Source organism: Dermochelys coriacea, chromosome 4, assembly GCF_009764565.3.
Source record: "Dermochelys coriacea isolate rDerCor1 chromosome 4, rDerCor1.pri.v4, whole genome shotgun sequence".
NCBI lineage: Eukaryota > Metazoa > Chordata > Testudines > Dermochelyidae > Dermochelys > Dermochelys coriacea.
In genome coordinates this window covers 92,152,571-92,179,871 of record NC_050071.1, presented here as the reverse complement: position 1 = coordinate 92,179,871, position 27,301 = coordinate 92,152,571, and the positions used below count along the sequence as shown (strand labels likewise).

The 27,301-nt window shown below is 40.1% G+C and overlaps 1 long non-coding RNA gene across 2 annotated transcripts in view; it reads left to right on the top strand.

Moving 5' to 3' along the window:
* LOC122460030 overlaps positions 1-27,301 on the top strand; it is a 57,676-nt gene that overhangs the window by 11,086 nt on the left and 19,289 nt on the right. The window contains exon 3 of one of the 2 annotated variants that reach the window (XR_006281071.1): positions 3,381-3,500. The exons of the other annotated variant lie outside the window; for it this stretch is intronic. This is a non-coding gene — a long non-coding RNA (uncharacterized LOC122460030). Of the gene's footprint in view, positions 1-3,380; positions 3,501-27,301 lie in introns of those variants that run through there. 2 annotated transcript variants of the gene reach the window in all.

Here is a 27,301-nt window from a genome sequence, read left to right as displayed (position 1 = left end):
GTTAGATAACACCATGGTAAAAACATCTGTAGCTCCCACCAGTCAAGTAGCACTGGGGTGCTAGCGCACCAGTGAGCGATTTAAAGATAAACGCTCATGTACACACAGCCTAGGGAAGTTGAGTGCCCTAGGAATATATGATTGGACCTTTAGCATCTCAAATTTGCATCTTACCCTTGACTTATCAGACTCAGGTATGTCATAGACATATAATGTATATAGGGGATTTTGAGGCTCTGCCAAAATATCCAGAATAATATCCAGAGAAATATGAGTCATGGTAGAATTAATGTAGCAGTTGATCCACTCATTCTAAATATTTATAAAGCACGTCTGTGGTGACAAGAGAATAAAAAACAAATGACACTGGATTTCCAGTTTTACTTTCAATATGTATGCATAATATTCTAACAAACAGCATTTATAGAACTATGAAAAATTCATTACTATCATCTATTCATATCATCACCAATATGTCTTAGAGTGACTAGTATGATAAATTCCTCAGACTGCATTTTCATCTAGTCTATTACTTTTCATAAAAAGTTCCACATGTGTCATTTAAAAGAGAAGTTGTTCTCAAGAGAATAATTGGCTTCAGATTTTTGTCACAAGTCACCAACTGTAATCATCTATCTCTTTAAAAGACCCTTCCCGTGGGTACTCATATCAGTTGAGCTCATCATGTTGAATACAACAAAGATCATAAATCATCCTAAAGATTAAATAAGACTGAAAACAGCACAGTATTGTGGACTGGAAAGTATTTCCAACAACAGAGAAAAAAGTCAGTTCAGACTTCCTGTAAGATTATGAAACTATATCTTAAATGGCCAGAAGTCTTATAATCAATATAAATTCAATCTCCTTCAAAGCTTCCTGTACTGCTTATCAGTTCTTCAAGTACTGCTAGTACATATACCACAAGTATCAGGGATCACAAAGCACAGAATAGAGCTGGGAGCATCAGAGAGTCAAGGAGTGAGAATAAAGAGAGGGAAAAATTCAAAAGTCTTCCTTTATAAACACTTGACTATGTTGTGTGTAAAGTAACATGAAAATGAATTCACAAATAAACTGTCATGAACCAGAATGGATAAAAAGAAATCACTGGGGAGACGTGCCTGTATTTTCAGATATTTGCTGGAGAGGTAACCAAAAGTCACACTTTATATAAAGGGCACACTTAGTTTATAAAGTGGTTTAGACAATTAAAAATGTTATGAGCATTTTACAAAGATGAGTAGTCTGTGGTACAAAAGGCTATAAGCACATCAACAGAAAGTGTTATAGATGGTATATGCCACAGTTAATAAAACAACCTATTGACCTCTTGGAGTCTACAGGCATTGATTAACCATTTATTCACCATCTGTTTATCAGTTATTAACTATTTATAAATACTCCCTACATATAAAGTGTGACCAAATTCTACGAGTTCTCTATTTTGTTTTGCCTCTACATTTTAGTACAAAATAAGACATAATTCTCAATATATTTATTAGCTTATTGAACCGAGTTGCCTTATTTGCTGCTACAAACAACCTAGGAAACTCACTCAACAAAGCCGGCTACAGGAATTAAATGTTTTTGCTGGCAGCACTCTAAATATCAAATTTGTCTTAGGTCAATAGCATCAGGAGTATTGTTCAACATTTTTAAAATCTCTATCTAGGTTCTGAATCAACTTTATATTTCTTAAGTTGGCTTCTGTTAAAGGTTTGACCTGTGAATCCTTATGATGCTCAGCTCCCAGCAACTTCAGCCAGAGCTTTTCCTGAGTGAGGACTGCTGATTCAGACACTCAGAATTGGGTGGGTGGACAGACACTCTCTTTCTCTCTTAATTCAAATCCAGAGACTGAGCCTGAACTGGTTTCAGTGATTCTGCCTTTCACTGCGGCATGTAACTACATGTACTCTACATGCCGCCACAAGTGTAGACAAGGTCTAAGGGATAGTATCAAGTAGTTTAGGATAAAAAGTCAGGCTTTTTTAAAAAAAAGTTTTACAAACCATATTAATTTTTTCATTATTTTCTTTTCTTTAAATCTCAACTCAAATATTGCAACCTTGTGTAGGTGCCAGAGAACCAGGAAGTAAAACTGACTATATTTCAGTTCAGTTTCATTGTCCATGCTCTGTGACTTGTAAAAGGAAGCTGAGTACATTGTCACAAGTAGATTGTATCAGTGGAATTCCATAATAATGGCAGCTCAGGTTGCCAGTTTTACAGAGCCCCATTTCAGAGTCAAAACACAATTTAAGGTAGCTAAGCAGATGCTCCACATCTTGCACAGACCTGTTCATCATGCATTCTTCATGTCCTTGTCCTCTGTGCTTCCTGGCTTTTCTTCCATTAGGACAGAATAAAAACAGAGGGATATGTTAGTGGAGGAGATGAGTGTCTCTTGGTAGAAATGGACTTCTACAATATCCTGGCCTTTATATATGATAGAGCAGCAACCCCCTTAAATCCTTACTTCTCCCAGAGTAGGAGTATGGCCCCTTCTCAGTTTGCACCACAATAGCTAATGATACAACAGGGAGGAATGGTATATATAAACTGGACACCCAGGGCCTGCTTTAAGATTTTGGAAGTCATTCTTGATGGTGGGGGGAAGGAACCCATTTCCCTAGAACCTCAGCTTGGTCATCCGTGATGCAGTGGCAACTTTAGGATGATGCAACCTATGCAGCTTTTCTAGTCAGTGATATCACTGTTTCCTCCATATCAATCATGTCCAGCTTTGGTGCCAATGGGTTGCAGCAAAGAATTAACTCTAACTGCTCTCCATTACTTGGAAAGTATGTTTCAGTTCTAACTCCTGGTTCAGATATGGTGGCCCCTCCAAACCCCCAAAACTTTACAAATAGATTGGAAGGATATTTCTCAATAGTTTGAAAGGTCATCAGGAGAAGAGAGGAAGACATTGAATGGGAACCTGCGCAACTTGTTTTGCATAAGGTCCTTCAGTACCTCTGGAGCTCCATTTACACACTCTTCCTTTCCCTTAACACAACTGGACTGCATAGGAGTCACTGGCATTGAGACTACAGAGCTTTTATTACTGATGCTGTGTGAGAAGGAAAGAATCCAACTTGACTCTCAGGTCACAGGTTGAGTTTACATGGCAGGCAGAAAAAAACCCCTTTGTTTTACTTGAAATGGTATGAAAATCATTGAGAGAGAGAATGCATGAGGAACTCCATTTTTAGAGCAGAACTGGACTTTTAGAATTAACAGATAATATGCAGTAGAGTACAAAACTTAGAAAAGTTAACTTAGTTTTTGTTCATTGTGTTTCACTATGAGTTGAAATATGACTCATGTAGTTTCTAGGTTGAAATATAAGCCAGATATTTTTCTCTCTTTCACAGCAATGGTTAAAGGTGACATTCACTTGCTTGGCTAAGAGAGTAATAGGATTAAAATAAAAAAATCTAAAAGATATAAACCAGATTGTGTTATGTGAAATATACATCCTCTTCTGTCATTTTTGGTAAGTTAAGGTCATGCACTGTAAACTCAAAACTAACAAATGCTGGTACTGTCATTCTGGTTAGCTATTTTTCATATAAACTAGTTCCACAACAGCTCATCAAATCCTTTAAGAGAGCAGATACATAGATCTTTATACATGTCTTCAGGCTACTAAAGTGTTTGATATAGTACAGTATTCCTGTTCATATAAATATTTGAAGTTGGAAAAAATGTCTGTTAAAGACAGTTTAAGTGAACTGTTCCCACGACAGAATTTTTTACATAAAAAAACTTGCATCACACCATTTTTTGTATGCAGACTACAAAATGAACTATGGCTTGTGCATTGACACTTTGCACTGCTTGCTTCTCACAAATACTTAACAAGCAGGCAGCCAATATAGAGTCTGAGCCAAAGCCCGCTGAAGTCAGTTAGTTTTTCCATTGACTTTGGCGGGCATTGGATGAATTGAGGTGTAAAATTCTCAGTGGAGCAGTAATGCTTCAAGTTTCATATAAACTAGTTTGCCATTCTCCTGCTCCTTCACACAATCTGTAATCCTGTTAAGTGTGTAAAACAGATGCCTGCCACAATATCAAGGTACAAAGGGACCCTACCAACAACACCTAGATGTATGTCCAGTTGATGCGAATGCTTTATTGTTATATTCCACTACTTTATCACATATTGACACTCTGGTTTTGTCACACTGCTGTTGTGAAGCAGAGAAGACACTGTTTCAGTGTGGGGAGAGCCCATCCTGCACTGAATTATAAGAAAGAAATGGTTACATTCACTTCAAGTGATTGAATGGATCTGGACGTTTTGCTGAGGAAATAAGAATATTTCACAGATCCAAAACCATCTCAAAAGTCTATAAGAAGCTAAGAAGCAAAGAAACCCAGAATGTAAGAATCAGTCATGCAGAAAAAGTTTCTAGGTTACCTCAGCCTGACATATTCAAGGTTAAAACTCAAGAAGTTTAAGGAGTGATAGAGAAAAAGACTGGGAAGGAAGAGAAAGCAGGAACTACATGCAGAAACATCAAGAGATTAATCTTGCTGCCAATGAAGTCAAAGCAAAGCTCTACTGACGTCAAGGACTGGATTTTTTGCTACCTGCACCTTGGATAGTCACTTACACCAGAGAAAAGTGAGTGCACAATGAGTGTAAAATGCTACTCAGAATGGTAATGTTTTCTATCTTCTGTGCAATGGTACAAATGATTACGTAGGGTGAAGGGCTATGGAGAATCTGACACCACATGAATAAATATATGCATCATGAAAAGAACAAAGATGACAAGAGGGGAGATCTGGAAGAACAGTGATAATCCTGGACAAAAAAATTGCTGGAAAAAACCAAAAGGAAGGAAAACATTTCATTGGCATTCTTTTGATGAATCAACAGACAGGGCAAATATGAATATACAGAAGATAGATATGAATATGTCTCTCAAGTGCTTTATAGAAAGCCAAATAACATAGATAGAAGGCATAACACTAAACAAAACACAACAAACAAAACCAGACTTTACTCTTTTTTTCCTAGGATTCACTTGCTTGTTCTTGGATTTCCCCTCCCCTTTCACCCCCCCTCATAGTCTCTGATCTCCAGTCATAGGGTTCTATAGTTTAGAACATACATCATCATGGCTATTAACAGCATCTATATACCTGGGTACTGCTAGTTACCATGTTGCAAATGAACACAGTTATCATGGACAGCCACAAAGGGAGAGGAGGTGTCTAAGGTACTCTAGACCCAACATTGTACGGACTTTCTAAATCCAAGATTATTAAACCCAGAAAACAAGCAGAGTCAGAAGAAATATTTCAAACGTCAATCATGCACAAACAGTTACTAGAGTTCTGCAAAAGGCTGAAAAGTATGAGTCTTTGAATATAACTTTGGTTCCAACCGGGATTGATAGTCAAGTCATTATCGTACGATGAATATTTGGTGGCTTTGTTAAATGCATTTAGTTCCTAGTGGACAAAATCTACCATCAAAAATGGTAGTATCAACAGAGAGCCCAAAGACACTGAATACTCTCACCCTCACCCAAATACTCCCTGTTGGTCAGGCTTCAGGCACTTTGGAACAATGTGCTACACTTAGGGAAAAAAAAACAAATGCACAAATACAGAATGGGGGGGAAACTGGCTTGGCAGCAGCACTGCTGAGAAGGATCTGGGAGTTGTGGTGAATCACAACCTCAACATGAGTCAGCAATGTGATGCTGTTGCAAAAAAATACATAAATGCAATTCTAGGTTGCATTAGCAGAGGCATAGCAAGCAAGTCATGGGAGGCGATAGTACTGCTCTACTCAGCGCTGGTTAGGCTTCAGCTGGAGTATTGTGTTCAATTTTGGTCACCAATGTATAAAAAGGATGTAGCAAAACTGGAAAGGATCCAGAGGCCAGAGACAAAGAGATGGAATACAAGATCTATGAGCAAAGGATGAAGGAAATGGGTATTTTAGACTGGAAAAGAGGAGGTTAAAGGGAGATACGATGGAGAAAAGTTCTTCTCTTTTGCCACAGAGGCAGTGGTTCAAACTATAGCATAGCAGGTTTAGATTAAATCTCAGGAAAAATTTCCTAACTGTAAGAAGAGTAGGGCAATGGAACAGACGGCCTAGGGAGGTTGTTAAGCTCCTTCACTAGAGATTTTCAAAAGGGGGCTGGATAGCCACTAGTCTTGGATGGTTTAGACCCAACAAATCAGGGCTGGCCTTACCATAAGGCGAACTGAGGCGGCTGCCTCAGGTGCCAGATTGTGAGGGGGCACCATTAGGACCCAGAGTGTAGAAAATTGTGTCTGCTGCTGGTGCATATGTATTGTCTCCGCTCTAGATGCACCGAGATGGTGGAGTGCTGTGCTGGAGGAAGGAGGGCACAAGAGACATAACAGGCAGGCAGGAGAAAAGGTAAGAGGGAATAACAGAAAGCAGCAGGAGCTGCAGGGAGAGAGAGGAGGAGGAACCTCTTATGTACCTCTCTAGCACACCTAGTAGCCTGGACTGATTAACCCCAGCTTCTCAGGGAGCTTCCTGTTTCCTGCTGCTTCCCTGAACCCACTTGAGGAGAACAGCAGTCAACTGAAGTAGTAGGAGCCAGTTAGGCCCTTAAGATGCTGATATCTTCCCTCACTCAGGCCCTGCTACCAGCCCGCTTATTTGTCTCCTTCAATTGAGTGTTGAGAGCCACTATAGCTGGCACAGAACAGCAGTCATGAGTGAAAGAAGAAAATGCCCCTTTGGGGCAGCATTCAGAAAAAGAAAGAAAGCAAAGGAAGCTTTTCTATCTAGGCAGGAAGGTGCTCTCCTGAGATACATAGACACAAATGTTCACGGTGAGCCTTCCAGCCCCAGTGAGGATGTGAGTGGTAAGGAGATGCCTGATCTTCCAGTTAGTCAGAGTGCAGGTGACCTGGCAGCTACTGCAGCATCCATATTTCCATCTGAAATGGATGTAACCATGCACATTCCTGAAGAAAAGTGTAGATCAGAGAAGAGTGTGGTGGAGGCGCAAGAAACAGCTGCTGCTGAGTTTAGTTCCTTAAGTCTACATGATCCAGGACTGTGAACCCACTTGAGCAGAAGCCTGAGGGACTTCCTTGTACTGCATGGGCCACAGCAAGTGAAAAACTTAATGTTCCCCAAAGACAGTGAAAATAGAAGTTTCCATCCAATACCTTACTGGCGTGAAATCCCCAATGGTGACAAAGTGGAGAGGCCATGGCTTATGTACTCAAAAACCCAGAATGCTGAATATTGTTTTTGTTAAAAGAAAAGGAGTACTTGTGGCACCTTAGAGACTAACAAATTGTTTTTGTTGCAAACTCTGCCAGTCTAATGTTCCAGCCACACTGGGTTCTACAGGAACAAAGGACTGGAAAAATCTGGCTAGAAATCTGGCATGCCATGAAAAGGCAGCAAATCCCCAAAGAGCATTCCATAGGTGGAAAGAGCTTGAGATGAGACTAAGGTTAAAGGCTACCATAGATGATCAGTATCAAGAGAAGATTACATCAGAATCTCTTTACTGGCAAAATGTTCTGAAAAGGCTCATTGCTATTGTGAGACTGCTTGCTACCCAAAACCTAGCACTGTGTGGCACTTCAGATCAGCTGTATGTGCCAAACAATGGAAACTTGCTTAGAATTGTGGAGCTGATGGCTGAGTTTGATGCTGTACTCCAGGAGCATCTAAGAAGAGTCACCACCCAAGAAATGTACACACACCACCACATTGGAAAAACAATTCACAATGAAATCATACAGTTATTGGCAACAAAAATCAAATAGAAGATTGTGGCAGAACTGAAGTCAGCAAGATATTACTCTGTTATTCTGGTCTGCACACCGGACATCAGCCATACGGAACAAATGACTTTAATGGTGCATTTTGTAACAGCAACAGAACCTAGTGAAAATGTCCCTGCAATGGTGACTGTCAGAGAGCATTTTCTAGAATTTATTGACATTGATGATACTACAGGAGCTGGTATGACAAATGTGCTTCTTAAAACACTGGAAGATACGGGAATTGCTATAGCTGACATGAGAGGTCAGGGCTATGATAATGGTGCCAACATGAGAGGAAAGAACGGAGGAGTGCAGATACAGATCCGAGAGTTAAACCCTCAAGCTTTTTTTGTCCCATGCAGTTCTCATCATTGAACTTCGTGGTCAGTGATGCAGCATCAGCTTCTAGTGAGGCTGCTGAATTTTTTAATTTAATTCAAAGCATCTATGTATTTTTCTGTGCATCAACTCATCAATGGCAAATTTTGAAGCAACATCTGGGAACATCCTCTCTGACACTGAAACCACTGAGTGCCACACCATGGGAAAGTCGAGTGGAGGCGATAAAGCCTATCAAATGCCAAATTGGGAAGAGAGATGATGCCATAGTTGCCATTATGGAGGATAATGCTATGACAGGAACTGTTCATGGGAGAACAGTGGCAGAGGGAAATGGAATCCCCAGAAACATACATAACTTCAAATTTCTGTATAGCTTAGTGTTGTGGCATGACATACTGTTTGAAATAAATGTTGTAAGCAAGAGACTCCAAGATGTTGACCTTGATATATCTGGAGCAATGGAACAACTGGACAAAGCAAAGTCATACCTACAGTCTTACTGGTTCTGAAGAGTGCACAGAAGTTGGCAGAGGAACTTCGCACTGAAGCTATTTTCCCATCCATTCAAGAATACAAGAGTCATCGAAGAAGAAGACATTTTGATTACGAGGCACGGGATAATCCCATAAGAGACCCCAAACAACAATTCAAAGTTGAATTCTTTAACCAGGTGCTAGATTGTGCAATACAGTCAGTTGAAGAACATTTCATGCAGCTCAAGGAACACCGTAGTATATTTGGGATGTTGTATGATATTCCAAAACTCCTCACTATACCTGAAGAAGACCTATACCAGCAATGCAAGGCACTAGAGACAGTGTTGACACATGATGACACGCACGAGATTGATGCGAGTGATTTAGGTGATGAACTGAAAGCTCTTTCAAGATACATTTCAGCAGGATAAACTCCAAAAGCTGTTCTGGAATATATGTGCACAAATAAGATGACCATTCTCTTTCCAAATGCTTTTGTTGCTCTGCACATACTTCTAACACTTCCTGTAACAGTTGCCAATGGAGAACGCAGCTTCTTCAAGCTGAAGTTAATAAAAACACATCTATGCTCCACAATGACACAGGAGAGGCTGGTTGGCCTTGCAACCATCTCAATAGCTGGCCCAGACTGTGGACCTTCAGTAGGAAGCAGTTCAAATCTTTGCAACCAAGAAGGCATGGAAAGCACCACTTTGATTATTCAAACAGATTAAAATGCTAGTGTTTACTATGCAGACAAGAAAAGTTACATTTGCTGTTCAGGCGTTTGAAAGTTAAGTGTTACTTAAAATTTTTGAACAAGGCATTTTAAGTTGTTAGTTCTACTTTATTGGGGTAGGTAGCAGAGAAGTACCATGAAAGGAGTAGAACAGGAAGAAGGCATAATTGAGACCTTTCAAAGTTTTTGCGCAAGCGAGGGGGCATGGGGGCATCATTTGAGCTCCCTGCCTCAGGTGCCAAAACGTTTTGGACCGGCTCTGCAACAAATCCTGCATCCTGGCAGAGGATTAGACTAAATGACTCTTCGGGTCCCTTGCAACCCTTTGATTCTATGGGTAGGTAGGGTGAATGAAGAGATTACATTGCCATTGTCTGTGCTATTCAGATTCTGTGCCTCTTCAGTCTTCGAGGTCTTCAGTTTGCAATGTGCTCAATCTATCCCTTTTCAGTAACATTATGGTCTTATCTAGTTTGTTTTCTCTTTTTTTTTTTATTGATGTAGCTACACTGGTGCAAATCCTCAGCAAAGATCCACTGAATTGGTAGAATACAAGGCTTGCACTGTGCAACATACTCTGGCATACATCATATTGGACAAACTCTCTTTTGCATCAGTGCCATATGTTTACACCAGGGATTTTCACTAATGTAACTAGTAGTGTAGCCCTAATAGCTGTTCATAGAGCAGGCCAGTGATATCTAGAAGTGGTACACTGAACAGAGATGTAAAGTCATGATTTTAGCCAGATTATTGACATAGGTAGAGATTACATTGTATATGGCCTAAACCAGTGATAGATAAAGCTTATGCTCCATACTCTGAAGTAACTCTTTGGTATGTAAGCCATGTGTCTCGCTGTAGACAAGGCACAAACATTTTATTTTTCCACACATAGCTGAAAACATGATTTTTCACCAGTTTTCCCAAGAGCAAAATGTCTGTCTGTCTTCTTACGCTACACACTTTCTTCTAATACTCTGGGCCATGCCATTACTGACAACTTGTATGAGAAGTTTCAGAGTAGCAGCCGTGTTAGTCTGTATCCGCAAAAAGAACATAGACTGCTGTTGTTCCCATCTGAATGCCATTAGATAGAGGCTTTATTACAGGCATCACTGTATCCAGATGCTTGTATAAGTCTTAAAACCTATACAACAATATACAATACTGAACCATGCAGGTGGGGTGGCAGCAGAACCAGGTCTGTCACACAGAGGGCTCTGAGCCATCTTACCAACACAGAGCAGGAGGATGACTCAAAACAAAAAAAAAATCCAAAACCCCAGTGCACTTTTTTTTTAAACCGCTTTCTTCTGCCACGCTGTGAACGAAGTCCCACTTCTGACACCAGTTGTGACAAAGCTCTGTCCTTGCCTCCGTGGGTCCTGCATTTCCTGGAGGATTTTGTTAACCTCAGAGACTCACTGTGACCCTCCACGTAACCCTTCTTTCTCTAGAGACAAGGGTCACAGTCTACTGAGCCATTTTCATTATAAGCCAGCGAAGGAGGTGAGAATTTATCCTTCTTTGCACGTCTCTGTTGTCTCCCAATCTCAGTGATTAAACAGTGGGCAAAGGTGGTGGTGGGGGGGAGCTCGGGCCCATCCTCTACTCCAGGCTCCAGCCCAGGGACCCTAATAGTATCAGCTATGGTAGCTGACCTTTTAGAAACATGACATGTACAATTCCCTGGGCTACTTCCCCCACAGCAGCCCTCACTTCCTCAAGCTCCACTTCACCCTTAGCTCAGGGCCTCCTTCCTTGTGCCTGATATGGTGTGTACTACTCAGTCTCTCCAACAGCGCAACTTCTTCCCACAGCTCCTGACATGCACACCCACCTGACTGGCTGGGAGGCTTTTAACTAGTTTCAGCCAGCCCCTAATTGGCTTCAGGTGTCCCAATCAACCTAGCATTCTCCCTGCCTTCTGGAAAGTTCTTAATTGGCCCCAGGTGTCTTAACTGACCTGGAGCAGCTTCCATTTCACTTAACCTGGTACCAGGGATTTGTTTAGCCTGGAGCTAAACATATCTATCTTCCACTACATTTCTGTAGCCATCTGGCCTTGCCCCATCACAGTGCCACATTGTTTTGCCAGGGAACCCTTTTTGCGTAAAAACTCCATGACGTCTGTCTATCTCCCTGCCTACTTTGTCTTTTATAGTTAAACTTTTAGCAATCTGTATATTTTACTTCCCTCTGAATTATGAATTATGAAGCAGTGAAGCACTTGCACCATACGTCTACAAATGAAGAAATTATGGTAAGCAGGCCTGGAATAGGGAAGGGTCACATTCCTCCGTTTGAACCACCATTACAGGTAAATGTTCTTCAATTAGAGCAAGTGTGTGAGAGCAGAGGGGAAAGCACCTACTCAGCAAAGAACACAGCTATTCTATAGCAATTCTTTTGGTGCTTGAGTGGGAAACCTATATGAAGAACAAGAGTATTTCTAACAAGTGTGAGCAGCCCAGAAATGTACAAATCTTGTACCTTTTGACACTCGGAATTGGAAAATATAAGAAATTTAAGCAAGCAGGCTCTTTCTTGTTTTAACTAAAGCTTTGTATCTTTTTAATTGTTTTTTCTCACCAATATAGTTGGAGACTTTGTGTATTATCTTATTTACTTTTCAGCTTGTGGCTTAGTGGTTTAAGCATGTATTTTAAGATCATTGCCCTTTACAGGAAAGCAGAAGCTGTGGAATGCAAAATATCAGTTTAATAAAAATAAGAGTGCCTACCAAAACCCAAATGGTTTACAGTGCATGTAAAAAGGCAGAGAACCTGCAAGACCTTTAAATTTGGAAATAATATTCAGAGAAGAATCTCACTGGGCTTTTTTTTTCTACAGTGTATCATTTGAAGTTCAATGGATACCTCAAGCGATGCTGATTTAAACGGGATTTTTTTTTTTATCACTTGTTGTCTATAAATTGTTTGAGGCACATGTAAAAAGGTAACGGGCCTGTCTATGCTTAAAATTCTGCAGCTGCGCTGCTGTATCACTTCAGTGTAGATGCTGTGTACGCCAATGGGAGGGCTTCTCCCATTAGGACAGGTAATCCACCTCCCCGGAAGGCAGTAGCTAGGTCGACAGAATTATTCTGTCAACCTACCACTGGTCTATCCTGGGGATTAGGTCGGTATAGCTACGTGCCTCAGGGGTGTGGATTTTTCATACCCTTGGGAGATGTTCAGAGGTAGCTCTGCTGAAGCAAATTCCTAGTGTAGGCCAGGCCAAACAACTGCAGTGTGGATCAAATGCTCCTGTCTCTCCACCACCACTAGCCCAGCCAAACTGAGACTGTTCTCTCATGTAGTTTCACTTGCTCAACCAACCAGTTATTGCCCCCCCCCAGGAAAAGCCTGGGGGAATTAGCAGAGCTGGTCAATACTATAAACGGTGATTTCTGAATATTTGCCAGGGATAGACATGGCATAGTTTTCTGCATTATGATTAGAGCTCTTTGTCTGTCATGGAGGTCGCAGAAGTCACGGATTCTATGATTTTCCATGACATCCATGACTTCTGCAGCAGCTACTGTGGCTGACCCCAGGGTAACCCAAGCAGCTGGCCTCAGAGATGGCCCGAGCAGCAGCCGGTGCAGCTGGCCCTGGGGATTGCCTGAGTAGTGGTCCCGGGGGTGGTGGCTCCCGGCAGTGGTCCCGGGTGTGGCAAGAGCAGCAGCAAGGGAGCAGCCCTGGGGGTGGCCAGAGCAGCCACTGCTCAGAGGGCCCTGGCAGCTAGTGCTGCCGGCCCTCCCTGCAGAGCAGTGGCCCCCTGGGGGCACCCCCGAGCAGTGGCGCCCCAGACTCCCCCTAGTAGTGGCCCCTAGAGCAGAGGCTCCTCCCCAGGGGTCTCCCAGAGCAGCAGCCCCCCAGCTAAGATTTAGTGGGGAGTATTTATAGTACAAGACATGGACAGGTCACAGGCCGTGAATTTTTGTTTATTGCCCGTGACCTGTCCATGATTTTTATTATAATACCCATGGCTAAATCCTAACCTTAATTATGATTTGTAGGCGCTTGTTGTTCAGTCAGTGACCAAGTGTCTGTGAAACTGTTCTATTAACCTGAATGTTTCACAATTATTGGCTGAAACAACTGTTTGAAAATTCACACTGGGACTGTGGTGTTTGCTATTCACTAGTTTCATATTTAAATTGTTTCAATGAGCAATTCAGGCCCCAGAAATAATATTGTATGACTTGGCTGTTTAGACAAGAAGAGTTATTGAAGGGTACACCTCTCAAAGGACCCAAAGTCTGGAAAGTATTTGCCCAAGCTATCCGGCAAATATTTACAAATAAAAATGCAGTTAAATCAAATTAGGCTTTGTTTATAAACCATTCATTTAAAATGGGGCGTTTGTAACAAGTATTACTTGCACCAGAGAGTTCAGTCATCACTAGAGAGTGGATAGAGATGCCTGAATAAAGACTGCAGGGTTGGACTGAGCCTTTCCAGGACCTATAATTGAAGCTATAATATACATTTGACCACTTATAGTAATTGGGGTAAATTTGTTCAATAAAAGTTTGCAAGTTGCTGATCTTCCCCCGGCAATTTCAGTTATTTACTACAACATTATTGGAGTGACACTGCTCTGACATAAGTTACATTATCGGCGTGACTTTTTGCCACTACACATGGAGGGGAAAAACAGTCTATGATTGTAGCTAGCTTTAAGAACCCCAAGACACTGGTGTGCTTGCCAGGGTAGCAAAGGAGGAAATGTTGACTCTTGTGGTGCCACATGGGTGAAAGATTTAAAAAAAAAAAATCAACCCCCCAAATTTGGGAGCCCCATGAAATCCAAGGTTACCTATGGCGACTAACATAGAACTCAAACTATCCTGATTTGCAGGGATGATGGTTTACATTCACTCCCAATAACAAATTTAAACAATGTTTAAATTTACATAGTAGAAAATGAGAATAATTGAAATGGTGTGAGCAGGGACAAATTTATTTTATCTATGGTCACAATTTCCCTTTAGAGCAATTTTTTTTTTTTGCTTTTTCTAGTAAACATTTATAATACACAGTACTGTTGTAGGAAAAGAATATTACTGGTGGCGCAGTAAGGTGCAGATAAGGTCCGGTGTTGACTGAAGTGTTGGAGAAGTACAGTTTCTTGTGAGCAAACTATACATGGCTGACAAGACAATGTGGAGCATTGAGGTCTGATTTTGTTTTTCTCTGTACCTCTGCTTTACATTTTTCAAGAGTCTGCCAGTTCAATAGAGCCTGCTACAGAGAATTCATGTACTGTAGTCTCATGGAGACTTTACTTTTGTTCTTTCTTGTTGTATGTTGCCATCAAAATAATCAAATTGTGTCCTCTTTCATTTAAAATAAATTCATTCATCTTGAAAGCTCTTTGGGCACAGGGAAACATTACAGCTAGCTGACTGGTTCTCATTTGCTGTTAAAGAGCCCAAACCTGCAAAACCTTACACCTATGAGTAACCCTTCCACTTTATGGTGCCTGCTCACATGAATACAGACTGCAGGATTGGGGGAAGATTACAATCAGGCCACCATGTAAGCAAAAGCTGAGTCAGAAAGTAAAAAACGGAAAGTTGAAAGTATAATAGGAAACAATGAGCAAATAGGAATGCTTCAAGGCCACATTTTTAAAGCTTGGTCTCCTATTTTGCACACACATTTTGTGGGTAACATGGTAGCAGGCATAGGTGTTATGCCCACAATTACCTGTGGGGATAAATTTAGTTATTACATCATTTGATATGTGAATACAATCAGGTGATTAGATGGCTACATTACAACAACCACACCCACAAATAATAATGGATGCAAATAATCAGTGTGCCCAAATAATTACAAAGGCAAAAGGAAACAGGGAGGCTGAGAAGACTGACCTGAGGATTATGCCTTCATTGTTTCAAAGTCAGGAAAAATATCCAAGGACTTGACCCAAAGACTTCATGGTCAATTGAAATCTTTCTGTGACTTCAATGAGCTTTGAATCAAGCCCCTGGTGAGGAGAATGTGGTTTTAAGGGAATAAACCCAAATGAGCCAAAACTTTGCAAGCCATATCCACTGCCTCTTGCCTTATAAAAACTCTGCTTCTGTTTCCATTTACATGAATATTGAAACTCTCACTGATATCAATGAGGCCGAGATTGAGCCTAAAAATCATGACACAAAACAGCAAATTTTTCTTTTAGTATGCATGGCTAATCCCAGCCTTAGTATAGTAGGCTGCTCACAACAGATAATAATAGCAATGGGAGCAGTATAGGGACCAGATCCCCAAAACTCTATCAAGCATAGTGCTAATTGATGTGAATAATGCTTGTCTAGATGGAAAGTTAGCACGCAGCCAGCTGGGGTGAAATCTACAGTGCAAGCCTGCCATGCACTGACTGGCCATGTGGACCTTGCCAGTGTGCACTAAAGGTTCTCTAGTGAGCTTTGACGTACTCCTGTTTGGAACATTAGCATGCAGTAGAAGGATCTACACAGCCAGGCAGCATATGGCATGCTAGCGTGCTATAGATCTTCACCCCAGCTTGCTGCACAGTGGCACTGCATAGACAAGTCCAGTATTCACGGAAGTCGGTAGGACCACTCCTGGTAACAAGCACTGCACTCAGCAGGACAGGATCAGGCCCTTATCTTGCAAATGATTATCTGATGTGCTTTTGCCCATCTGCAGACCGAGCCACATTTTCATAAAGATTCTTGTGGGATGTCAGTTTGAATACTTAGATTTTACATTTTATGTGCAAGCAAAAGAAGAGGCCTTTTTCAAAGGCAACCACAATGACAGTGATATCTTGCAGTAAGTTGTATGTTGCCATCAAAATAATCAAAATGTGTTTTCCATAAATTTGCAATGTCATTTGGTCATTAAGTACCAGACCTTTGTTAAAGGGAAAGTACAAAGGAAAACCCCCAAATTTGGTTTTGCCTTTTACTGTTCTGTTTTATGTAGGATGGATGATCTCATTGACTTTCCTTTTTCTTTTTAAGTTTTTCTTACACTAGACATGTCAGGGGAAGCTTCTCTCTCTCTCTCCTTACTGAAGGACCTCAGTATAACCTTTGGAGGACCTGAATAGCGATATCAAATGAGAATGGAACTTGAGCTGTAATTTTCCCTCCCTGCACTATAGGGTTAGGATTCTGCCATCTCTCCAGAAAGAAAGGGCATGATGGGCTTGGTTTGGATCTCACAGTGGTATTAATCAGGAATGACTCCAGTGACATCAGTTGTGTTAGACCATTGTAGAGTTGGTGAAGGTGACGGAGATCAAAATCAGATCCAATATTTCTGAACTAAAAGAACAAGCTGAAAGAGAGAGTTTTTTGTGGGATGGCAGAGTACAGGCCTGTGCACACTAGTGAAATTTGTACTGATGTAACTGTACTATAGATGTAGCACATGGCTGTAAAATGGGGCTAAATTTCCAGAGAAAGTCCTACAGGTCCATTTTGTAGGGTGTAGCACAACTGCAGTAGGAGTTTGCCCCAGGGTAGCTATATCAGCGTAGATATGCTAATGCAATGCTTGGTCTACACTGAGAAGTTACATCAGCATTGCTATACCAGTCAGGGGTGTAAACCATTCATGCAAAACCCCACTGATGCAACTATGCTGACAAAACTCTTAGTGTAGCCACAGCTATGTCAGTGGAAATGTGCTTCTGTCGACATAGCTAACTTTGGGGAGGTGTCAAGTATCAGAGGGATAGCTATGTTAGTCTGGATCTGTAAAAGCGGCAAAGAGTCCTGTGGCACCTTATAGATTAACAGACGTATTGGAGCATAAGCTTTCGTGGGTGAATACCCACTTCGTTGGCATCCACCCATGAAAGCTTATGCTCCAATACGTCTGTTAGTCTACAAAGTGCCACAGGATTCTTTGCCACTTTTGGGGAGGTGGTATTCCTACATCAGCAGAAAAGCTCCTTCTGGTGGTGCGCATCATCTATGCCACTATAATCTCCATAGCACAGACATGCCGTAAGACACTGTACAGGAATAAAGGGCTCTTCTGTTAAGTTATGCTAAGTTCAGGCATTGAAATGCTGCATTATGATTCAGAATACTTATTGTTGAGTCATGCTGACTGTTGGGTCCAGTTACCTACAGAATATAAAGGAGCTAGGAACATTTCTTTAGCTGGACGGGGTCTTGATTGGAAATTTTGATCAGTCAAAAATCCAACTTTCCATCATAAATAAGTTTCAACAGAAAACTTGCAACAAGCCTTGCTGTTTACCCACAAAGGAATATATTCTTTGGATGACTCCACAAATGCTTGTAATTCTAGCTCTTGCTTCATATTCTCTCTCTTAAAGGGAAATGTTTGTTACTTTATTCTTGCAATTCAGTTGCAACAACATAAAAGTAGAATTATAGTGCAAAATGTAGGATTTTTTCTTGCATTTGCTCATTTTTGTTTCCTGCTATAATTTAATGTCTGTTTACATAATATTTATGCATCAAATGCTACACCATTGAAAACTACTTGTAGAGAAGCATAGTTATTGATTTGCTATTCTTTTCTTCCACAGCAGTCTCATCCGTTGAGTTAATGCAAATCAAATTACTTTCCTTGTGAAAACAATAGGTTTTTGAGTGTCTTTTTTATTACACTGTTTCATTCTGTAACAAGTGTAGCTTTACAGTATAAATCCATCATCCATCAACATTCTAGTATTAATGCAAAGTCTAGCTTAGCTTCTAAGCATCCTAATATTTGTCTACTGGTTTTAACTATTCTTTAGTCAACTAATCCTGAATAGGTTCACTGAGGCTTACTGTGATGTTAGTTTGGTGTTATCTGGACCAGTGATCTGCTAGGTCACTCCAATCCTCAATTCTGGGAGCCAGCCTTACCCGCTCTGCTGTGAGAACCCCCACTCCCAGGTTGTTCCCACACAGCCTCTAGCATGTAAGCTGCTCCTTGAATTGTGCAATTGAACAACATTAACCAATATCTCCAGTCCCAGACACAACCCTAAGAACCTCCGTCTTGCAGTGTCCAGTTATGCCTGCTGGACACTGCAAGCTTATATGAGTTCATCAATTTAACAAAGAAATTGATATGTACCAGGCTTGTTATCCCAAGGGGAGTCTCTGACACGTTTCAAAGCAAGCACATTGCTTCAGGTAGAATAAACAAATATATTTATTAACTACAACAGATAGATTTTTAAGTGATTATAAGTCAAAACACAACAAGTCACATTTGGTCAAATGAAATAAAAACAAAATGCATTCTAAGCTAATCTTAACACTTTCAGTACCCTTACAAACTTAGATGCTTCTTACCACAGGCTAGCTGGTTGCCCTTCAGCCAGGCTCTCCCCTTTGATCAGTGCTTCAGTCGCTTGGTGGTGATGTCTATAGATGGAGGTGGGAAAGAGAGGAAGAGCATGGCAAACATCTCTCCCTTTTATCATGTTCTTTCTTCCCTCTTGCCTTTGCACCCCCCTTCAGAATCAGGTGAGCATTGCCTCATTGAGTCCCAAACTGACCAAAGGAAGGGGGGGTGACTCACTCGAGAGTCCAGTTGATCCTTTGCTGCTGCCTAGCCTAGTGTCCTTTGTTCTTGTGAGGCCAGGCTGGGTTTACCCCATATATGCCCTGATGAGGTATGAACTGCCCTTCTGCTCTTGGAGAGTTTTTGTCTGGGCTTGTTTTAAGCAATGAGGACACATTTTCAGCCTCATAACTATATACATGAAATTACAACCTATAACATTACTATAACATTACTGTAACAACAATTACTATAAACATCACTATAACAACAATGCTCAGTGCATCATGAGCCTTCCGAAGACACCTGACATGACAAACTTTCCATTGGTTACCACACAATCATATTATAAGGATGAACATGGAGGTGCTCTCCCGAGGTACAGAATGTCACATCCATCAGCATTCTACTATTAATGCAGAGTTTAGCTTAGCTTCTAACCATCCTAATATTTGTCTACCGATGTTAACCATTCTCTAGTTTACTAATCCTGAATTTTTTTTTTCCACCAAATGCATCCGATGAAGTGAGCTGTAGCTCACGAAAGCTTATGCTCTAATAAATTTGTTAGTCTCTAAGGTGCCACAAGTACTCCTTTTCTTTTTGCGAATACAGACTAACACGGCTGCTACTCTTAATCCTGAATAGGTTCACTGAGGCTTAAAGGCCTGATCCAATGCCACTGTAGTTGAGGTGAGTCTTTCCATTGACTTTAGGGTCTTATCCAAATGCCACTGGATTATGTGAGGCTTTGGGCAAAGATGTTGTTACTGCTGTTGTGATGTGGAATATGAGCTGAGTGAAACACTTTGGACATGCTCTTTCTAGTCATTGCTTTTCTTCTTGTGGTTTTATTTCATTGTGTCTCAAATCTGTCAATCTTTGTTTTCAGAATATATCTTTCTCACTATTTATTGAATTACTGCCAGCCCCAGTCAGTTTTCTTTATTCTGTCTCCAAAGTTTGCTTCATGCTAAATTATGGTATCATAAGGATTATGCCTTACAGATTCAATCAGTGCATGAAAAAGAAAGCAGAAGAGAGAGTCTTGTAGACTGTGAAGAACAAGGCTTTTATTTAGAGAGATTCTAGAATAGTATGCTTAGAATATGAAGATTTCTATATTAAGAAATAAGTGAAAAGGAAGGGGTAAGTTAATTGACTCAATCAAAAAGAGGATGCTATATATTTGCTCACAGGTGTCATTTTAATGGGTTGTATTATTTTTCAGAAGCAGGTTGGTTGAGGTGATAAATAGCATGCAGTGTACATTGTCTCCACCTCCTCACCTCTGCCTAGTGCTTGTCCCTACAGACATGTTTGTCAGTGAAGAAATCACAGCAAACGCTCAGTCTAATGATAGTGTTGCCTACATGCCATTTGTCATTATATTGACATTCTGCTGTGACCTCTTCATTGGCAAACATGTCTCTAATGATAGCTTGATGTGATCATATGGGGGGCTTGTTTAAGAAAAGGTAAATAGATAGAGGCCATATGATACTGTACAATACTTCGTTCAGTATTTCCAGTCAAATTACTTTCAATGCAGTGTGCTTTTAATGTTCTTGGCAGTTTTGATGAGAGATTTGTCCCTGCCCTCATTGCCTGTCTGATGCATACAAGGAAGTACTGTCAATTGCACAGCTCTAATTTAAACCAGTTTTGTCCTTTGAAGCATTAATAGTAGTCATGTGGAACACTAACTGCGTTGAAGTCCTGCAATGCACATGGGAAAACTGTAATGCATTCATACGGTCTTGTTAACCACTTTAAATACAGGTAAATAAAATTTAAAACAAAAAGGAGGATCTCTTTTCCTCTAAGTCTCTGGAGAATTTCCAGGCATGCAAAGAGTGACTAATGGACATTTCAATAAATCAAAATTGTAAAGGTGAATATTTTATAGCTTCTTTTTTAACAACAACAAAATCAACAACAAAGCATACATAAATCAGCAGAGACTACAGGGACCAATTACCTCACAACACATTGGTGCACTTTAGAAATCACACCCCGATAGTTGTATTACTGATCCATGTAGACAAGCCCTTAGACACAAGTCAGGGAGCAGGGATGCCACTTATACAGGCAAATTGCACTGGAAAAGGGGTGAGGTCAACATGAATTGAGTAACAATTTATGGTATGATCATAAAGCCCATATTACATCATTAATGTATATTGGTAAAAATATCTTTATGAAGTATTAGTTTTAATTTCTGGAAGGATGGAATGACCTAAAGAAGGAAAGAAATTGAAAAGGTAGAAAAAACCCAGAGTGAAAAAGTGCTATCAAGGTTACAAGGGATATGGTAGCTTCAGAGATTGTGACAGGCATTTTCTGATCAAGCCCCAGGCCTCTTTATCTGACTAGCTCTTATCGACAATATCCATATCAGTCTGAGCGTTCTGATATCATGCAGAGACTTTACTGTGAAGAAAACACTTTCTGTTGCTTTTCTTCTTTATATGTTTTTTAGAGAGAGACTGTAAACTACTCACCATCTTTTCATTTTAATGGCCTCGGGAGCTAATACACTAATATGCAGTACTCTTTCATGATTCTCCCTTATCAGGTTGCAAGTATCTTGCCAGGTAACAGTAAAATGCATACTACACAAGAATTAATCTGACTTTTTATTTATGATAATTGAGATCTCCTATCATGCTTTTAGTCTGGACTTTCTGTAGGAAGAGAATATTAGGCTTAGTCCACAAAGGGATCAGAACTTTGTTAGCTGAGCTCCAGCTCAGTTTAAACATGTGGCTACACAGTTCTGATCTCAGTGTGGATAGTGTTTTAGAAGAAATAAAATGGTCAAAGCAGATTTCTGTGGCAACTCCTTTTTCAAAAAAGAAAAGGAGGACTTGTGTCACCTTAGAGACTAACAAATTTATTAGAGCATAAGCTTTCGTGAGGTACAGCTCTCTTCATCGGATGCATTCAGTGGAAAATACAGTGGGGAGATTTATATACATAGAGAACATGAAACAATGGGTATTACCATACACACTGTAACCAGAGTGATCACTTAAGGTGAGCTATTACTAGCAGGAGAGGGTTGGGGGGGACCTTTTGTAGTGATAATCAAGGTGGGCCATTTCCAGCAGTTGACATGTTTGTGCTGAAATATCACTCTTATGACATATCATGTCTCCATTAGTACCATGTCATAATAATAAAAACTAGTAAAAATCTGCAGACCTGTCAGAACTTTACCTGACCGACTGAAACCTCCTGGGTCTTCACAACTGAGCTGTACATTTTGAGCATGTCTCTGATGAGATTTCCAGTACTTCCTGCTTCTAGATGGGTTGCAAATACCAGGGTTACAATTTTCTTGCTGTATTTCCATTTCCACTCACATCTGTTACCAGGATGTACAGAGATGAATGGAAATTAGTATGCGATTAGGGGAAGATTTGTGGTGGGACTGTGTAATGGACCAGAACATTTTTAGTTCATCTTCATTAAAAAGTGCTGTGGGAACTAACTAGTGGTCAGTTACTTTAAAGATTTATTTCATCCAATATCAAGGCGAATATGATATCCTAACCAAACATCCCTTATATTGTAGATATTTAAGAACAGCATTCTACATTTTATTTTATGAATCAGAATCTGTATCTTTTTCAATATGGAGAATAATAATCTTATCCAAGATACCTGGATAAAATTTGAAATCTTCCCATAGAAAGCTGTGTAGGATATGCTTGTTAAAGGCTCAGTTTCCATCAAGACAACATTGTCCTTCCAACGTTTCAAGATAATTTCTCTATCTTCCAACGCTATCATTGTAACATAATCATTTGATATGTGTAAACAAAAGCTTTTTCCTTTGCAGTCAGCAATCAAAATAGTTTTCTATCTCCCTTTCAAAATACTTTATTACCCACGCATCTTTATTCATCAAGCTGCACATTCTCAATGACAGTAACTTGCAGATGTGTGTTTTATGGAGTGTTTAGCTTTTACTCCTAAATGTCTTTTTGCTTTGCAGCATGTGTCAACTGATTTGAATGAATTTCTCAATCTCTTACTGTGCTCAGCCATTGAGAGTAAAGCTCTTCCTCTGTCTGTCTTTACTGATGCTTGTGTATTGAGCATTGTTACTGCAATTCTGTCTTACACAGATGGATTGCTGGGAAATGGGCGAAACTATGCTAGACACCAAGAAAATAGCCAAACAGGGGCATCAAGCCAGGATTATTTTTTTTTAGTTTACTATCAACAAATGCAGCTGCAAAATCCCTTGCTCCACACTAAGATCAATTCCACTCTACTTCCTTCCTCTGTTCTCCTTTATCTAAGAAAGAGGCCTCATTTAATCTACAAACAATTTGGCAAATGTAAAGTAAAGGGGTAACAAAATCTCCTATAAAGTATGTGCAAATACTTTGTTCCATGTTGATGCATTCCCAAGTGTGAGGTTAGTGATTAGAGTACATATAACAGAGCATCTTTCTCTGCTATCTCTCTATAGTATTCAGTGGTCCAGAGAAGAGATGGGGGCAAGGTATAGACACCAAATTAAACAGGAAAGGTGATAGCTCCATGGATTTGATTTTCCTTCTTGTTTGGATACTTCCCATTTGTCACTTTTGTATCTCTGTATAGATCCATAATCTTTAGGAATGGTCTCTAGTGGTTCAGAATATCTAAAAGGAGAAATGGAGGGAAGCAGACAGGCCTTCTCAACGTCAAGTTTTAAGGTACAGATGAGGAGCTGCCATTTTCCCTCAATTTCCACAAGACCAAAGGCACTCTAAAAATGAGGCAGCTAGTCAAAAATCACCCTCTAAGTCAAAAGTAAGGAAATTAAAATCCTTAAACTCAGTATGGAGGCTACCTAGGGCATATGAGAACAGCATCACAAAGGCATGCATGGCCCTAAACAAAACCAGAATCAGGAAAACAAGAAACTGGGGGGAAAAATGTGGCTAAATGGTAAAGTTCAAGATATTATTTGAGCCACACAGGTGTTCTTAAAAAAAACATGGGAATTCATCCCTAGTGAAGCCAATAGAAAGGAGCATAAACCACAGCAGGTATTAACTGTAACAACTTGTGAGAAAGACATGGCATTCATCATTGTAATATGTGCGTGCCTCGATGCAAACCTCTGCTCAATGTACATCTGAAGTCAAACAAGCAAGGATGTTGATATTCATAAGGAATAGATTATAACATACTGAAAATATTATATAAATCAGTGGTACACCCTCATCTGGAATACTGTATTCAGGTCTGGTCACCCTATCCGAAAGAGACAATCACAGAAATAAAAGAGGGTCCATAGACAAATGCTAGACTAAATCAAAATCATGGAAAAACTTTCATATGAAGCAAGTTTAGTTAGAGAGGAAATAGAAAACATACAAAATAATGAAAAAAGAAAAGGAGTACTTGTGGCACCTTAGAGACTAACAAATTAATTTGAGCATAAGCTTTCGTGAGCTACAGCTCACTTCATCGGATGCATTCAGTGGAAAATACAGTGGGGAGATTTATATACACACACAGAGAACATGAAACGTCTCTAAGGTGCCACAAGTACTCTTATTCTTTTTGCGAATACAGACTAACACGGCTGCTACTCTGAAAATAATGAAAGGGGTTCCTATTTACCCTCTAATAATATGAGAGCAAGAGAGATCCAATTAAATTGAATGGCAACAAGTATAAAAAAAAAGGTCATACTTTTTCTACACAATGCATAACTAACCTGAGGAACTCATTGTCACAGGATGTCACTGAGTCCAAGAGCTTAATCATTGTCAAAAAAAGATTAGATAATTATACAGCTAATGTGAACATCCAAGTCACATTACATGGGATACAAGCGCTCATGCTTAGAGCATAAGCCACTCACTTATGGAGGGGTTAGAATGAAACAGAATATTTTTGTAACTGTCCTGCATTGGAATTCTTGAACCTTCTCTGAAGTATCTGGTGGACCAGTGGGCTGAACTGGTAAGGCAGTTATTTATGTATCATTTGCACTTAGCATAGTCCCTGCCAACTTGTGCCATTAATATGTCCTCTCATTTTCCTTCTCCATTCAAACAAACCATTGATCTCTGTAACTAAAAATGCATTCAACTGTGAGAGAAGAACCTAAATTGTTTTGCTGTGGAGAAAGAACTGTTAACTTGAGAGATCCTACAGTATTACAAGAATTTTCTTTGCCTTTTTAACATCCTTCAGATATTAAATTTCCTGTAGTTTGTTAGACCTGTTCATCTGAAACACTTTTCCCACAGAAAAAATCCCCTGATTTTTCTGGTTTCAGAGTAGCAGCCGTGTTAGTCTGTATTCGCAAAAAGAAAAGGAGTACTTGTGGCACCTTAGAGACTAACAAATTTATTAGAGCATAAGCTTTCGTGAGCTACAGCTCACTTCATCGGATGCATTTGGTGGAAAAAGCAGAGGAGAGATTTATATACACACACACACACAGAGAACATGAAACAATGGGTTTATCATACACACTGTAAGGAGAGTGATCACTTAAGATAAGCCATCACCAGCAGCAGGGGGGGGGAAAGGAGGAAAACCTTTCATGGTTTTTCTGAACATCCATCTCAAATTAGCATGTATTGTATTGGTCTCCTGCTTGGACCTTGGAAAGCAGGATCTCTTCCATTTTGCTGACGATTTAGGAGTTGGATCCATGTTGGGCAAGAAATGGGGTAGGCAGGCAGGTTACCAAAGCAGGCCAGGGGCAGGCTGGAAAATTTCAGGGGCAGTTCAGGGAACTTTTGTTGTCCCCCTGGTTCCCAAACACAGGGGAGAGCTGTTATGAAAACAATCATTCCAGATGGTTATATGCATTAAGCTGTCAAAATACAAATGGATCACTATGCTTTTCCTTTCATTATTTCTTTATTTTTGTAACTGTGATGGGGTGCACCCCTGAGGTGACTCTAAGCCCCTGCTGTACCCTGTCCAATGGCATTGTTAGGAATAGTTCCAACTGAGTTGGACAATACCGGGTTTTGGGGGTTACTTCTCAGGCAGAGTGCAGAGGCTGTTCACTGAGACACTATCAACTGGTAACTAATTTTGGTGTAGCAGAGCCTATTTCACCTAAACAGCTTTAATGAATGGTGTTTCTCCTACAGAAAGCCCAAAGGGCCATGCCGATCAAAATCCAGGGCAGGGCACTGTGAGGGAACCAGCTAAGTATAGGATAGCAGAATCACAGCAGCATACTTTGTACTTCTCTGTTCTTATAATTGTGAGCTTACCGCTTGTGATACTGGATGGAAGGAGCTACTGTTGGAAACTTTGGCCAAATTCATGTCAATTTGGGCTACCTCCGAACCCCTGCAATAGATCTCTACTCAGAGATAGTGAGTTGTATTCAAACAGAGAGTTTGATGAGCTCACTGAGCCCCCAACAAACTTGCTTTCTGATTCTTTGGCTCCCAGTCCTGCTACAGTTACAAACATAATGTGTCCGACTCAGCCTTGAATGTTTTGGCTTTCATCTGTTTGCGTTTCAGCCATAGCATTTTTAAACAAACCGTACCTTTTGGGTTTTTAATTCTCAGTGGAATAAAAAACATAGGGGTCTTTTAAAAAAAAAGAGATAAAAGATCTATACATCAACTATTGTATTTAATACAAACCACTAATTAAAGAGGAATAAATGGCACTTATTTGTTCATGTGGCTCAAAGTAAGTCTTAAGTCTGGAGTTTTAAAAACTTCGTTTAAAATTATATAGATAGGTGCTTGCTTTTAAGGAGCTTTTCCCTTTCAAAACACTCACCTCTGGATTTGAAAAATCACTAAATCTGTATAACAATGAATACTTAATGCAGATCCCACTTCCTATATACAAACTTTCTAATGATAAAGAGCCTTTTCAGTGTGTCTAATCCTATTTACTATTCTGTACTTTTCGACAAACACAGTACTCCAATTAAGAAGTCTTCGGTCATTTAGAAGTAAGGCTTGCTCATCAACTCCCAAAGGAAGAAAAGAACTATTTATTTTAACCGTTAATCCCAAATACAAACTACACAATTAAGCTGTCTAGCCTAATTCTGATTCATGTTAAGTTAGGATGAAGCCAGTCTTGCTGTATAAGGCTATTGTTGCTAACAAAAAAAAGTAAATCTTATTAAGAGTCCCTCTGAACAACTTCCAAGTCATAGTATGTTGAATACCATGCCCCAAGCCTTTCAGCATTCCTCATATAAACACAACATGGGAAAGAACCAAAATTAACCTCAATTAGCTGGCTCCATCTTGTGGGTGGGAAGCAAATTACTGTCAGAAAAATACAGAGTATACATTTTTTCACTGATTTCATCTGACTTTTGACTTTCCTCACATAGGTAAACAACTCTGCAAGCTAGCTTGTGAGCACTTCAGGGCAAGGGACAGTGGCCTGAATGAACAAAAGGA